This window comes from Scyliorhinus torazame, chromosome 4 (genome assembly GCF_047496885.1).
Source record: "Scyliorhinus torazame isolate Kashiwa2021f chromosome 4, sScyTor2.1, whole genome shotgun sequence".
In the NCBI taxonomy this organism is placed as follows: domain Eukaryota; kingdom Metazoa; phylum Chordata; class Chondrichthyes; order Carcharhiniformes; family Scyliorhinidae; genus Scyliorhinus; species Scyliorhinus torazame.
Genome location: NC_092710.1, coordinates 50188001 through 50204080, shown reverse-complemented (window position 1 = coordinate 50204080; position 16080 = coordinate 50188001).

Sequence of the window (16080 nt, the reverse complement as noted above, 5' to 3'; positions counted from 1 at the left end):
GCACGGGTTTACTTAACAACATTTGTCTGAGGTACTTATCAAGCACAACAACAATTGCAAGAATCATATAGAATATTTTTCTGACCCATTGAATTGGTCGAAGCATTTTTGTGCGAAGTGAATCTGTCCCTTGCAGCAGTCGACTGTGTTTTGTATTAAAGTCTGGGTGATACACACCCTTTGCCCTAACTTTATACACTCCAGGATCTCCATGGAGATACTGACATTGCAAAATTATTCAAATTGAGTTTTTTTCTGAAACGTTTAACACATAGATTCTGACATCTGTGACAATTGAAGGAATTAACGAGGCACCGAAGTTTAATGGAACCACATCGTACCTCATTGACTAGACACATTTTAATAATTGGAAGCTGTATTAAGCAGTGCTGGGAATTTTCCAGTAAACATCATGACTCCCATCGCTTGACCTCATACTGTCTCAGAGAATTTTTTCTTTTTTTTAATACATTTAAATTTATAGAAATATAAATTTAATGTACCCAATTTGGTTTCAATTAAGGAGAAATTCAGCCTGGCCTATCCCTGCATCTTTGTATTTTGAGGGTGAGACCCACGTAGACACCTGGAGAATGTGTACTGTTTCAAAGGTGGCATTCATTCCGACTGACCATTCTGTAATTAAATCCCTCATATCAGTCTCTTTCCAGACACTCTACACTCGGAAATGTGGCTGTTCTATTTACCAGGCCCAATCCATTTCAATATTTATTTGAATGGAAACCAATCACATCATGTTTGTAACTCTGCTGTTGGCCATTTTGTCCGTTTGTCAACGTCGGCTCCCTGCAAAACCAACTCAGCTGAACTCACTTTCCAAATTCCTCATCGCTGTTTTGTGAATTGTCTCTTCAGTTGCTTATTCAATTTAATTCTGATTGAATCTGTCTTCGCCACATTCTCAGGCCGTCCATTTTAGATTCTAACCAAGCACCTTGTAAACCATCATAGAGGGACTGCAACAAAGGTTCACCAGACTTGTTCCGGAGATGACTGTTTTAGGAAGACAGATTGGGCAAATTCGGCCTGTATTCGCTCGAGTTTCGAAGAATCGGAGGTAACCTCATTGAAACCAAAAGAGTTCTTAGATGAATGGACAGGGTAGATGCAGGTAAGATGTTTCCCAAGTTTGGCGAGTCGAGGGGCACAATTTCAAAATATAATGAATGGCTCTTAGGACCAAGGTGAGGCGAAATTTCTTCACATAGAAGATTGTTAATCTTTGAAATTGTCTACCCCCAGAAGGCTGTGGAAGCTCACTAACTGAGTAAGTATAACATAGACATTCCTACATTTCAGACTGACGGTAACGTAAAGGATTGTGGGGTAGTGGGTGTAAGAGGCATTGAAGTATCCGATCAGCCATGATGGTATAGAAAGGCGGAGCAGCCTTGATGGACTGAATGGACTGCTCCTGTTCATAAGTTTTTAAAAAATCATGTATTTGCCTTTCTAAGCTTTGTGTCCATTGATTAAATTATCATTTTAATCATGGAGCCTCAAAGCAGCGTCGGCTCATGTGATCTGTACCAGCTCTGGAAAAAGCTGTTTGATTATCCACCTTGATTATCACCTTGCAAATTAATTGTCTTTAAGCATATATCGAATCTGATTAGACTTTTCCCGGAGCAAAGGGGAGAAACGTGAAGTGAAAGATAATCATGGTGCTTGCTCATCATTGACATCAGGTCCATCAAAGCATCTGATTTTGATGGCAATCATCATGTCATCAGAAGGTTGCAGATTTGTGTCCTGTGCTGATGTTTTTCACAGATACGTTAATGCGCAAAAAAGCAGGGCGATTTACCGTACAAACGTTTTTTCTAATGACCTTCGGTGTACATTAACCACAAGACTCCTTACTGAGATCGAAATGTCTACCATGATCCCAGATCCTTTATACACCGTTTCTCGATTTATGAACCCAAAGAACCCAAGCAACTATCAAACTACACGATGGTCCTTGTGTAAATGGAGATGATGCCTGGGAGCCCACAGCGACTCTCGACCTCATGAAGTCTCATGCGTTATGGACGCCGACCAGGTCCCAACAGTGGCTAAGATACTGGATGAGGCCTGCAGCATTTTTTATATTTGCAGATAGCACGGAAAGTTTCATTCACTCCAGGAGTGATTGCATGAGAAACAGTGTTTGGTTATTTTACTAACAGGACTTTATTATAGTAACAGACAAACAATATTTCAAATGTCAAACTTCCAACCTAATAAGAATCGCTTAAATCTAACACATAATTTCCCATTAAACAGCACGTAAAATGAACATACATCTCTCAGTCCACTTTCATAGGAAGACACAATTGGTAATGCTATTACAGAACGTATTTCAGCTGGCATTAAGTCTCTTTCAGACCTTTTCCGAGAGCCAGTCTCTGTGGTGGTTTTTCATGGTGTCTCCCGACCGTTCTCCAAAGTATACTGCGCTCCATCTGATTGAACAGGATTCTTTTATCTCTCTGACTTCCGAACAGCCCCTCAAAGTTGGATAAAAGTAAATTGCTGCGGATGCTGCAATCTGAAATCAAAAGAGAAACTGCTGGAAAATCTCAGCTGGTCTGGCAGCACCTATGGGGGGGGGGGAGAAAAGAGCTAATGTTTCGAGTCCATATTATCCTTTGTCAAAGCTTTGAGAAAAGCTATTTTCTCTCTCTCTACAGATGCTGCCAGACCAGCTGAGATTTTCGGGCATTTTCTCTTTTGCCCTCAAAGTCAGATGTGTCCAGAGGTGTCCAGATGTGAACCCACCATCGCGATCTGGTCTTCTGATTACCCACTTCCATGTCCAAACAAAACTCCAGGGCTATGATATAAATATTCAAACAACCACAATCTATGGGCAACAGAGGTTGTCAGACTCCGTATGGGCTAATGGCTGGTTAGAGGAGAGTGTAGCGGAGGACAATGGATCTTTACTGAATCACTTCAGCTGAAAACAGTTATCCTGTTAATTCCGTTTTAATGATTTTAAGCATGAAAGGGACTCAGGCCAGGTGTGGGTCCCCAACATCACAGATGTCAGCCTACAACTGAGACGATTCACTCCACATGCTATCAAGAAACGACTGAAGGCTGTGGATACTCAAAGTTTTGGGGCCCTGACGATATTTCGGCAATAGACCTGTGCTCAGAACTTGCCGGACCACTAGCTAAGCTGTTCTAATACAACTACAACACAGTAAACTATCCGACAATGTCGAAAATTGCTCATGTGTGACATGTAGATAAGAAACATGCCAAATTGAACCCAACCAATTACCTCCCTATCAGTCTACTCTCCACCATCAGCAAAGTGTTGGAAGGAGCCAGCAACAGGGCGATCAAGCGGTATTTACTTATCAATAACCTGCTCACAGACGCCCAGACTATTACTGCCAGGTCACTCAGTCCTGACCTCATTGCAGCCTTCATCCAAAAATGGACAGAAGAGCTGAATTTCTGAAGTAAGGTGAGAGTGACAGGCATTGACACCAAGACAGCATTTGGCTGGTTCTGGCTTCAAGGAGCCCTACCTAAACAGCAGTCAATGGGGATCAGGAGAAAACTCTCCACTGGTTGGAGTCATCCCTTGTACAAAGGAAGATGGTTGTGCTGGTTGAAAGTCAATCATCTCAGCTCCAGGGCATCATTGCAGGAGTTCTGCAGGGTAGTGTCCTCGGACTGTCCATCTTCAGCTGCTTCATCAATGACCTACCTCCCATCATAAGGTCAGAGTGGGGATGTTCGCAGATGACTGCACAATGTTCAACACCATTTGCAACTCCTCAGATAATGAAGCAGTCCATGTCCGAAATGCAGCAAGACCTGGTCAATATCCAGGCTTGGGCTGACAAGTGGCACGTTACATTCGCACCACACAAGTGCCAGCCAATGACCATATCCTATAAGAGGGGCTCTAACTATCGCCCCATGACATTCATTGGCATTAACATCGCGGAATCATCCACATCAACATACTGGGGATTACCATTGATCCCAATTTAAATTGGGGCAGCACGGTAGCATTGTGGATAGCACAATTGCTTCACAGCTCCAGGGTCCCAGGTTCGATTCCGGCTTGGGTCACTGTCTGTGCGGAGTCTGCACATCCTCCCCGTGCCTGCGTGGGTTTCCTCCGGGTGCTCCGGTTTTCTCCCGCAGTCCAAAGATGTGCAGGTTAGGTGGATTGGCCATGCTAAATTGCCCTTAGTGTCCAAAATTGCCCATAGTGTTGGGTAGGGTTGCTGGGTTATGGGGATAGGGTGGGGGTGTGGACCTTGGGTAGGTTGCTCTTTCCAAGAGCCGGTGCAGACTCGATGGGCCGAATGGCCTCCTTCTGCACTGTAAATTCTATGACATCTAAAAAAATTGGAGTAGCCATATAAAGGCTTTGGCTACCAGATCAAATCAAAGGCTAGGAATCCGACGGCGAGTAACTCACCTGCTGACCCCTCAAAGCCTGTCCACCATCTACAAAGCACAATTCAGGAGTGCAATGAAATAACCTCCAGTTGCCTGGATGAGTGCATTTCCAACAACACCATCCAGCTCAACATCACCTAAGACAAAGCAACTGGCTTAATTGCTATCCCTTCCACAACCATTTAATCTCCCCACTCCGATTAACAGTGGGAGACACGTGTACCATCCACAAGATGCACAGCAGGAACTCACCAAGGCTCTTTAGACAGCAACTTCCAAATTCACGGCCAATACCACCTAGAAAGACAAGAGCAGCAGGTACTTGGGAACCCCAACAACTGGACCTTCCCCTCCAAGTCACTCACCAGCCCCTTGGAAATAACGCCATCCATTCACTGTCACTGGGTCCAAATCTTATGACCCCTCTCTTCCAACACCTCAGGAACTGCAGCGCTTCAAGAAGGCAGATCACCATCACCTTCAGAAGGGCAAGTAAGGATGTGCAATAAATGCTGGCCTAACCAGGGCCACCCACGTCCTTTAAAATTGAAAAGTACCTCTGCCCCATCTACACTTTACGGAAATCCCCATTTATAGTGCACTGACTTTCCATATTCGTCCTCCCAACGTTTATTTCATTTTTGTGTTGAATTTTGTATATTTTACCGGGTTATTTTGTGTGTGTCTCACTTTCTGGATTCATTTCTCAGCGGATCTTTGTTATTCTGGATTCTTTTCCATTTGTCACTTGCAGCTAACGAAGAGATAGAACTGTGACCCATTTCTCTGTCTTGTATTCTCTACCTGACACTTTTTAAAGGTCTGTTTGTTTACTCTCTGTTTTTCTCTCCTTGATCTCTCTGTGTAATAAATACACCTTCAAACCAGAATTAAACCGGGACTCTTCCCATACCCCGTGATGTCCTCAGCATTTACTTCTCTTTGGATCTCATATTTGAATATCTTCAGCGCTCCGACCCCTCTGGAGTAGAGGATGTTAACGATTCACAAATCTCTGATTGAAGAAATGTCTCTTCGTCACTCATTATTATAAAGTTCAGAGAGTATAGACTCGTTTTTGTCAGTCTCTCCTCATAACACGGAGGTATTCCTCCTCCAGGTAAAAAAAAAAGTCTTAAACTTCAAAGTTATTTATTTGCAGCCCCTTGCACAAAGGGAGAGAGATGTCAACCAATGGAGCATTGCGTTTTTGAAATCTGAAGAGTTTATCGCCAATGCAAAATTTGCAGCACTTAAAATATAAACGGGCCTGACCAAATTAGAAAATCTTGTAAAAGCAGGAATCTCAAGAAGAAAAGAACGAGCAATTCAGTAAAGGGCAGAAGACAGCAAACACAACAATCTGAAGTAAAAAGAGAAATGTGTGAACTGACAGAAGCTCAGAGTCTTCCTGTCACTGTCAGAGGCCGATGATCCTCCCGACCTTGGGTAGAAAATGAGCAATCTGATTGTGGTGCTTTTGGAACATACTCGGTGCTGCTTGTGTGCAATGGAGCAGCAAAGGAGTCAGCGGGACTGGATTGTTAAACAACATTCGGGAGAATCGCTTCAGCCCTTAACATCAGAAATGGATAATGGAATGGGTCTGTCCAGTGGTATGGGTCGAAGCCTTTGATCAGGGAATTGCGGGCATGCTTGCGGCAGCTGGCTGGGTGCCGTACACTCTCTAACAAAGTCGTCTGTCTGGCCAAAATTGTAGCACCGCCCCTGGCTAGGTGAATACCTGGGGACCGCTCAGGGCTGATATCTGCTCCTGGGAGTGGGAGGAAGGTATGGGGGCTATCCTCTGTGATCATGTCCTCCATTTCTGTCTCTATCCCCCCCCCCCCTCCCCCTCATTCTGCCATACCAGGCCGGTGTTAGAGTTTGAGTGGACAGGGTTCATTATCCCCGCCTTCGTGGGATTGTCTACCTCGTGTACGTCCCTCTCCCAAGCGCGGGTCATCCTGCTGACTGCCCATGTCTCATTGTGTGTTGTGGGCTGGGTCACAGTTCTCGCATGTCTTCTGACTCCCTTCAGTGACATGCGAGACAAGTGGCCGGATCCACGAGAATCGGTGGTGCTCGTCCATCTGGGATCGGTTTAACTGCCTCAAAACAGCCATGAACTGTGAACATACGAGACTGACATATGTCGGCAGGTCTATCCGTTTCTTCGGCCTACATTTATTTAGAGCGTTCACTGGGTACCCTTTATCACATTCCACGGAGTTTAATACTGCTGCCTTTATTTCTTTAAGCATACCCCCGGCTACATCCTGGGGATCGGGAAAGGCAGAGTGCATGTCTGGGCTCCAGCACAGTAAGATGAGATTGACATCCTCCACATCATCTAACCCATTAAAGGCCCTCTGTTGGCTTGTAGTTTCGAAGAAAGCATCTGGATTCCCGGTTGGTTCAAACACTCCAATGCTTTTAGCGATGCCGTCGAGCTGTTCAACGGTGTATGGGGTAACATTGGCATTCAGTCCGTCTCGCCGGCTGGTGGTGAGCAGATTCATGAGGACTGAATATTATCTCGGGGTGGCATTGATTCTATCGTTTGTAACGGGGCGGGGGTCCGCACCCATTATCAGGGTCCCCTTCTACCTCCTCCCATTCTGCCTATGGGGTCACTATCCCCGGATTCATCTGTAAATCAGCACATTATTCCCCTCTCTATGCTCAGTTGAAATTTAATTTGCTCGACCTCACGCAGGCACTTTGAACGATGGTTTGCGGGAGCTCTATTCTCTTCCCCTGCCTGCTGCAGGACCTTTATTGCAGCCTGCAAGTCCCTGTGTTTCTCTTTGAATTCCTCTACCTTTTGGAGGGCCGCATCCAGATCCCGATTGCGTTCTGCTCTTTCTCATAAGCCTTCTCGACTGAGCCTGAAACTGGTTCATATGCAACAAGTTGACTTAGTTCCTCTCCTATTTAATTCTAAATTCCTATTTCAGTCTCTCTATAAGCTGTGCAGCGTCACCAAATTTAGGTTTCAAAATCTCTACTTATATCCCACAGAGCTGTTCCAAACATTATGGATCACACGCACTTTACCTACCTTGGAAGACCGTCTGCCCACCTCTTCGTGGTCGGTGGCCCAACAAACTTTGCCTTCAGATCCCAGATCTGATATCAGAGTGTTGCACCACTCTATCCATCTGGGCCAATTTTTATTCAACAACTCGTATGGATTTCCTCCCATTTGACACGGCTGGCCATGTCTAACTCTGTCACTCACTCAAGGGTTCATCAAGGGTGTGTAAGAATCAAGGGGTAGGGGTCCGATTTGCACTTAATTCACTCCCACAGAATCTATCCAACTCCCCTGACTATCCGAGATCGTCCACTTTCACCAATGTGCTGTCACCTGACCTCATATCGCCTTTAGACTATTTGCTGTATTGCGCACAGGATAATCAGTGAGAGAAGTGGAGAGGGTCAGAGAGGGCGTCCAGAACCCTAGACCAGGTCAGCTAAAAGCACGGTTGTCAGTGCAGACAGATTAAAATCGAGAATGTGCAAAATGGTAGAAAAGCAGAAATCTGGAAAAAAAAGTGTTGGGCTGGAGGAGGTTACAGGGAAAGGGAGGGGGTTACAGGAAAAGGGAGGAGCGGTAATGGAGGGATTTTAAATAAAGATGTGGCTTTTAAAATTGAGGCACTTGCGGGCCAGGAATCAGTGTATGTCAGAAAACACTGATTGGTGAACTGGATATGGTTCAGGTGCAGTTCCACGCAGCAGAATGTTGGATGAGCACAGGTATATGTAGGGTGGAAGGTGAGAGGCCTGCCAATCGAACACGGGAATAGTCTAGTCCAGAGTGAATATATGCACAGGTGAGGGTTTCACCCGCTGATGAGCTGAGGCAGGTTCGGATTTGTACAATAGTTAGGATGTGGGAGTACAGTGTGTTCATCTGATAACATTGTGTCAGACTGTTTTATATCATGCAGTTTACTCAGAAGTATTGGGGGATAAATGGATACAGTGACAGTCCATAAGACATAGGAGCAGAATTAGGCCATTTGGCCCATCGAGGCTGCTCCGCCATTCAATCATGGCTGATGTTTTCTCATCCCCATTCTCCTGCCAGCTCCCCACAACTCCTGGTCCCCTTATTAATCAAGAACGTATCTATCTCTGTCTCAAAAACACTCAGTAAATTGGCCTCCACAGCCTTCTGCAAAGAGTTCCACAGATCCACTGCCCTCTGGCTGAAGAAATTCCTCCTCATCACTGTGTTAAAGGATCGTCCCTTTAGTCTGAGATGGTGTCCTCTGGTTCTAGGTTTTCCTACTAGTGGAAACATCCTCTCCACGTCCACTCTATCCAGGCCTCGCAGCATCTTGTAAGTTTCAATAAGATCCCCTCTCATCCTTCTAAACTCCAACGAGTACAGACCCAGAGTCCTCAAACGTTCCTCATACGACAAGGTCTTCATCCCAGGGATCATTCTTGTGAACCTCCTCTGGAGCCTTTCGAAGGCCAGTACATCCTTACTTAGATACGGGGCCCAAAACTGCTCACAATACTCCAAATATGGTCTGACCAGAGCCTTATACAGTCTCAGAAGTACATCCCTGGTCTTGTATTCTAGCCCTCTTGACAGGAATGCTAACATTGCATTTGCCTTCTTAACTGCCGACTGAACCTGCACATTAACCTTAAGAGAATCGTGGACAAGGACTCCTAAGTTGCTTTGTGCTTCTGCTTTCCGAAGCATTTCCCCATTTAGAAAATAGTCTATGCCTAAATTCCTTTTCCAAAGTGCACAACCTCCTTTTGCTTTGGCTATTTTTGCTACTACTTTGCTGGTGCAGCTCTGGAATGAAACTATTTCCAAAGGAGTTCCGATGTCGACTTCTATTTTCATATTAACTCTGGTTCTCTTTGCGTAGATGTTGCCAGGCACTCTGATATTTTCCAGCATGTTATGTGTTCTTTCAGATTTAAAACATCTACAGTATTTTCCTCGTTCATTCTAATGAGGTTCTTCTCCACATCGGAGGAAAATTAAACTCCAGTTTCCGATATGACAGGTGGGGACACCGACCACTATAGTGAAGAGGAACACTTGGAGAACGTGAGTGTTCTGATCATGGGATTATTCAATTTCTACAATTCAGCAAATATGTTCATTTGTGGCTTAATATGTGTCACTCAATCCAGATTGGAACTGAAACAAAGTCACTTTGAGACAAGACGTCCTGTCATAATTCTCGTCTCAATCCGAGATAACTGAAGGAAGATCAGACCCACAGTTCGTGGTCAATGTCTGATAGGATTAGCCGCCTTAAGCATGAATTTATGTACTTTGTTATGTAACTCTTGTAATACTCTTTAGTGTGGTGATTGATATTGCCACCTGACACGCAACATGTCAGGGATCAATTCGGACCTTGCACCGCTTTTCTCACATTTATCATTGAATCTCTCCTGCCTTCCAGCCCATCCCAGATGTTTCCTTTTGTCCTTCTTTTCACTCTCCACCTGTTTCCAGTAGTATTAACCATCTCAATGTTTTTCCAGTACATTGAATAAAATAAGTCTAGATATATGTTAATCAGGCGTCGGAGTGAAATCTATCTTATCTTTCATTCTTTGGTGTCCATTGTGAGTCTTTGCCAAGGAAAGTGTGATCGCTCCAATTGTAACTCTTAAGTCATGTTGGCCATGGGAACAGCAGAGCTCCTGGTCATGATTATCAATGTAATCGTATACCATATTTCCATTTATAATTTTACACTTTCATTTCTGTACCAAAATCCCGTGTGTAAGTCAGTTGTGTACATGAAAGCAGCTGTGCTCGATTTGTCTATTTGGTTCAGTGTTTTCTTCACATTTGAACAAAGTCATAAGTTCATAAGATAGAGGAGCAGAATTACGCCATTCGGCATATCGAGTCTGGTCCACTCTGCGATCATGGCTGATATGTTCCTCATCTGTTACCTACAATGCAACAGGCAAGAGCTGAATTAACAAATCCGCCAGTGCATCTCCTCCCCAGAATACATGATCCACGAACAGGAGTAGGCAATTTAGCCTCCCGAGCGTAAACACCTTGAACGTATCTCTTAAATCCCGATGGCCGATCCCATCATAACCTCAACTCCGCTGTCCTGACCGTTCTCCATGACTCTTAATTCCATTACCAATCAAAAAGCTACTAAATCTTCCTTAAATGTCCTCATTGCCCTGGATCTACCGCACTCTGGGTAGTGAATTCCACAGATTCAGAGCCCTTTGGGAGAAGTAGTTTCTCCTCAAATCTGTTTTAAACTTACAACATCTTATAAGATTATGACCTCTCGTTTTAGAATGCCCACTAGAGGAAACATCTGCTCCACGACTACTTTATCCATACCTTTTGGCAATTTGTATACCTCGATTTGATCTCCCCCATTCCTCTAATCTCTATAGAGTGGAGGCATGAACTGTGGAACCTCTCCTCATACTAGAAACCTCTCATATCTTGAATCAACGAAGTGAACTTCCACTGAATTGCCTCCAATGCCGCTAAATCATTCCTCAAATACGAGGACAAAACTATGCACAAAACTCCAGTTGCGGTCTTAGCAATACCGTGTATATTTGCGAAAACACTTCCTGTGTTATACTTATACTCAATTCCTTTTGAAAGAAATGCCAACATTCCATTTGATTTTCTTATTATCTGCTGCACCTGCATGGTCGTATTCTGTGACTCATGCACGAGGAAACCCTCTGCATCGGAGTACCCCGAATTCTCGCCTCATTTAAATAATAAATTGCCTTTCCATTTCTTCGACCAAAATGCATCACATCACAATTATCCACGTTAAATTCCATCTGCCATATTTTGGCCCACTCTCCCAACCTATCTATATCCATTTGTTAGGTTCTTATTTCATCATTGAAACTTACTGTCCCAGCTATTTTTGTGTCATCTGCGAATGTGACTATGGAACCTTAAATTCCTGTATCCATGTCATCAATATCGATTTTAAACAGCTGGGGTCCAAAGACCGAAACCAGTGGACCCAACCAGTTACATTTTGCCATCCAGAAACACATCCATTTATCTTGACTCTCAGTCCCCTGTCCGTCAGCCAATTCTGTATCCAAGCTATCAAGTTATCACTAATCCCATGTGATCTCATGTTGTGAATTAACCTTCTGTGCGGCACCTGCTCAAACGCCTTACGGAAGTCCATATATACTACATCTACAGGGTCCCCATTATCCACTTTGCTTGTTACATCTTCAAAGATCTCTAGAAAATTAGACAAACATGATTAGCCCTTCATAAAAGTATTCTGACTCTGACGGATAGCGCTTTGGCTTTCCAACTGTCTCGATATTGCGTACATTGTAATTAATTCTAATAATTTCCCAACAACGGATGTTAAACTAACTGATCTGTAATTTCCCACATTCTCCTTCCCTCCGTATTTAAATAAGGGTGTTACGTTCACATTTTTCCAATCCCTGCCTCCAGAAAATGTTGGAATAGTATAACCAATGGATCCACAAACTCTGCTGCCACTTCCTTTAACACTGAGATGTAAACAATCAGCCACTGGTGACTTGTCTCCCCTCAAACCCAAGAGTTTATTTGAGTACCGTTTCCCTATTGATGGTGAGTGTTAAAAGTTCCACCACTTTTATTACCTCTGAATTGCCCGTTCCAATAGGAATGTCCTTGTGTCCTCCACCGTGAAAAATTAGGCAAAGTATTGATTTCTCATTTTTGACACTTCTGTGTTGCCCACTATTAACTCACCAGTTTCATCTTCCAAGGGACCAACATTCACCTCAGCGACTCACTTCCCTTTTATGTACATGTAGAATCTTTTGCTATCTTCTTATTTTCTGTGATAGTCTTTTTTTACAATTTACCTTAGCCCTTTCTATTGCCTTTTTAGTAGCCCATTGTTTATGTTTGAAAGTTTCTCAATCTTCTAGCCCGCCGCTGGCCTTTGCAATATGATTTACCTTAGTTGTTTTCTTTATAATGTCCTTGACCGCCTTCTTTAGCCATGAATGGTTTTTTACCTCTTTTACCCCTTCTTCATCACCCGTATGTATTTTAGTTGTAAGGAATTGAGTATCTCCTTCAACAACTGCCACTGTTCATCACTTGTCCTACATTTAGCCGCCCTGCCCACTCTACTCTTGCCGAATCTGTCCTCATGCCTATGTAGTTTCCTTTGTTTAATTCCAAAACACGAATGCGGGACTCTACTCTCTTGCCCCCAAACTCAATCTTGCTTTCGAACATACTATGGTCACTACTCCTTATTATATGTTTAATTATGAGGTAATTAATTAATCCCTCCTCATTATAGAATGCCAAATCTCGGGAAGTCTCCTGTCGGATTGCTTCCCAACATACTGTGCCAGGAAAAAAATCTCTAATATATTCACTGAACTCTGCCAATTTTACCCTTGCCAATTTGATTCCTCCCGTCTATATGCATATTGAAATCAACCGTTATTATTGTCGTACTTTTCTTGCAAGCCCCAGTATTTCCTGGTGTATACAGTGCCCCACTGTAGAACTACGTTTTGGGGACCTATAGGTACTCCTACCAAGGACTATTTCTTATTTCTACCCAGACTGATTCCACATCTTTACCTCTTGTGCTTATATCATTTCTCATTACAGCACTGATCCCTTTCCTCACTATCAGGCAGGGCTGCGTCACCTCCTCTTCCTTTTAATCTATCCATCTGAAATACTGCATACCCTTGGATATTCAATTCCCAGATCTGGTCTCCTTGTAACGACGTTTCAGTAATCCCCACCATTTCATAACCTTTTGTTTCTATTTGCTATTTGTTTCTATTTGTTTTGTTGCAAAAGCTTTATGCATTTATATATGTAGCTTTCAAATTTGTTTTATGTAACGTTTCCCTACTTTTCTATAATTCGTTGTTGCATAAAGGCATTCAACTTTTCTGTCCCACACATTTATTTTCTGGCAACCATCCACCACATTGCTCACCTGCACTCTTACTGCTCCTTTAAATTGGGTTTACAACTGAACCCTCATGCCCACCTTTTTTAGATATAGCCCTATCTACAGCGAGTGATGCAATTCGCGCAGACTCAGCATGGTTCAGATGAAGACCATTGCTTCGGAAAAGATCCCGTCTTCCCCAGTACTGGTGCCAATGTTCCATGAATTCAAACCCATTTGAGCCACGCATTGACCTCCTTAATCTCACTGACTTTATGTCAATTAGTTCATGGCGCAGGTCGTAATTACATTTTTGGTTCTGCTTTTTAATAAATTTAGAGAACACAATTTTTTTGGTCCAATTCAGGGGCAACTTGGTGTGGCCAATCCATCTGACCTGCACATCTTGGGTTGTAGGGTGAAACTCAAGCAGGCATGGGGAGAATGTGCAAACTCCACATGGAGAGTAATTGAGGGCCGGGATTCGAAACTGGGTCCCCAGCGCCGCAGTCCCAGTGCTAACCACTACGCCACACACTGCCTTCTGCTTTTTAGTTTAGTGCCTAGATGTTCATACTCCCTTAGAAGAAACTCTGCCCTTGTTCTCCCTATGTCGCTTGTACGTCACGATATCTGGATCTTTGCCCTTCCACCCCAAGTTCCACTGCAACCCAAATGAGATATTCGGAACCCGTGCACCAGTGAGGCATTACAACGCTCGGGATTCTCGTTCCTAGTCACTGAGAACAGTGTTAATACCCCTAGCTATACTATCCCCGATTATGACTACATTTCATTTCTCTCCCCACGTAAATGGCTCCCTTTACTACGGTGCTGTGGCCAGTTTGCTTATCCTCCCTGCTGTCCCTGTTCTCGTCCACACAGGGGGCAAGAATCTCCAAGCTGTTTGACAGCCATAAAGGCTGAGGCTCCTGCAACCCTACCTCCTGGATCCAAGTACCAATTTCACTCGCAGCCACACCTTCCTGTCCCTGACTGCTGGCTGAATTTAAGGGGGTGTGACTGCCCCCTGCTGCCAAAAGTTCAATGCTAAGCATTGCACTGAGAGAACTGCAGCTGTAGTTATAACATTGTTCTCTGCTCTGACCTTATTCAAGAATAGCCCATTTTTATTTCCATGTGAGCATCAGGAACTATTTAACAAGGTGAGGTTGGGTTGCCTGTCAAGTGTGATGTTTTCTTCTCCTCACCTTTCGGCGCGGTGTTTCTCTGGTTTCATCCAGCTTGGGTGGTTTGGCTTAATGTCACTTTCATTGTCTTGTTTATTTCATTGACAATCAAACGCATTGCAGTGGCAATCGGAGCCCGCAGGAAACCCCGGACTTAAACAACGGAGAACAAGTTTTCAGCTCTTTTGTCCATGTTTAAACCAAAGCTTTTACTGGTGTCATAAACTGAGTGATCCTGGCGGAACCCAAACAGAGTGTGACTGAGCAGGTTCATTCTCGCTAACGTAACATCATCTCGTTGTATATTTTCTAAAATTAACTGTTCTCTGTCATTTGTCCGTTTTGTTCTACTTTTCGATGCTACATATTGGTGTCCAAAAACTGTGGAAAATTAGTTGACTCTCTCCCTCATACCATTACTTCAATTAACCGGAAACAATTTGTTCCACCTAGTTTGAGATGGCGCAGTTAATCACTGGACAGATTCCGCTTGCAACTTGGTCTAGAAAGCCGGTTAACTTACCATTAAAATTAAAATTCTTATTTTTAACACCATGTTATATAGTTAATACACCAACATATGCTGAGATAATTAATATCCCTTGTTTGTATTTATATTATTTCTCCCATCTGCAAATTCCTTCCAAATTTGCTCTTCTATATTTATGCCGTCAGTTGTTGGTCGATATAATATAATGATGTCAGCGTGAATTGGTTGTTTCAGTAAAGTCCACAAGAATCTTTCTAGGTTCATAATTGTGCAGCAAATATAGTGATATAAAGAAACATACATGATTGGGTGAATATATTTGTATTCCCTGTACTTGTGGCCTATTCCAAAACCTTCAGCATATCCTCTGTGCAGTCTGCTCTCGGGGGTTACTGATCATCGCCATTGTAAATGTGGCTGGTAATACAAAGTACGAGAAATTTACCATGTAGAACACTAAAGGGTGGGTAATACCATTAGCATTTGTACATTGCAAGATGCTACTGAACTAATGTGCATGCTAATTTTCATTTGCGCTTCAAAGAAATCAAATGAGTTCAGCTTTGAAACCACTGAACAGAAAGTTAAAATAAGTTTTACCACAACGTCCTCCAGTGTAAACGTAGGAAGATTCTCTTATTGGAGAATCATAGTCACCTCCAGTGTGAGGCTAACAGCAGCATGATTGCTAAAGAAGCACCGTGACATCCAACGTAAATGTGAGGGTACCACCGCTGCTCAGGAAACATGGCGACATCTAGTGTCAGTGTTACAAACCCGTTATTCCTGTTGAAGTATGGTAACCTCCAGTGTAGGTGTCACAGAACCGTTACTCATGATGAAACAGGGTCACCTCTAGTGGAGGCAATACAGAAGAAGTGCTGCTGATAGAGAGGGTCACAATAGTACAATTAGGAATCACTTTATAGAGCGGAACATGGGAGCGTCAACTGTAAGTGTCGTGATCCCACTAACACCAGATGAACAAGATCACAACTAAAATAGTCAAAATACT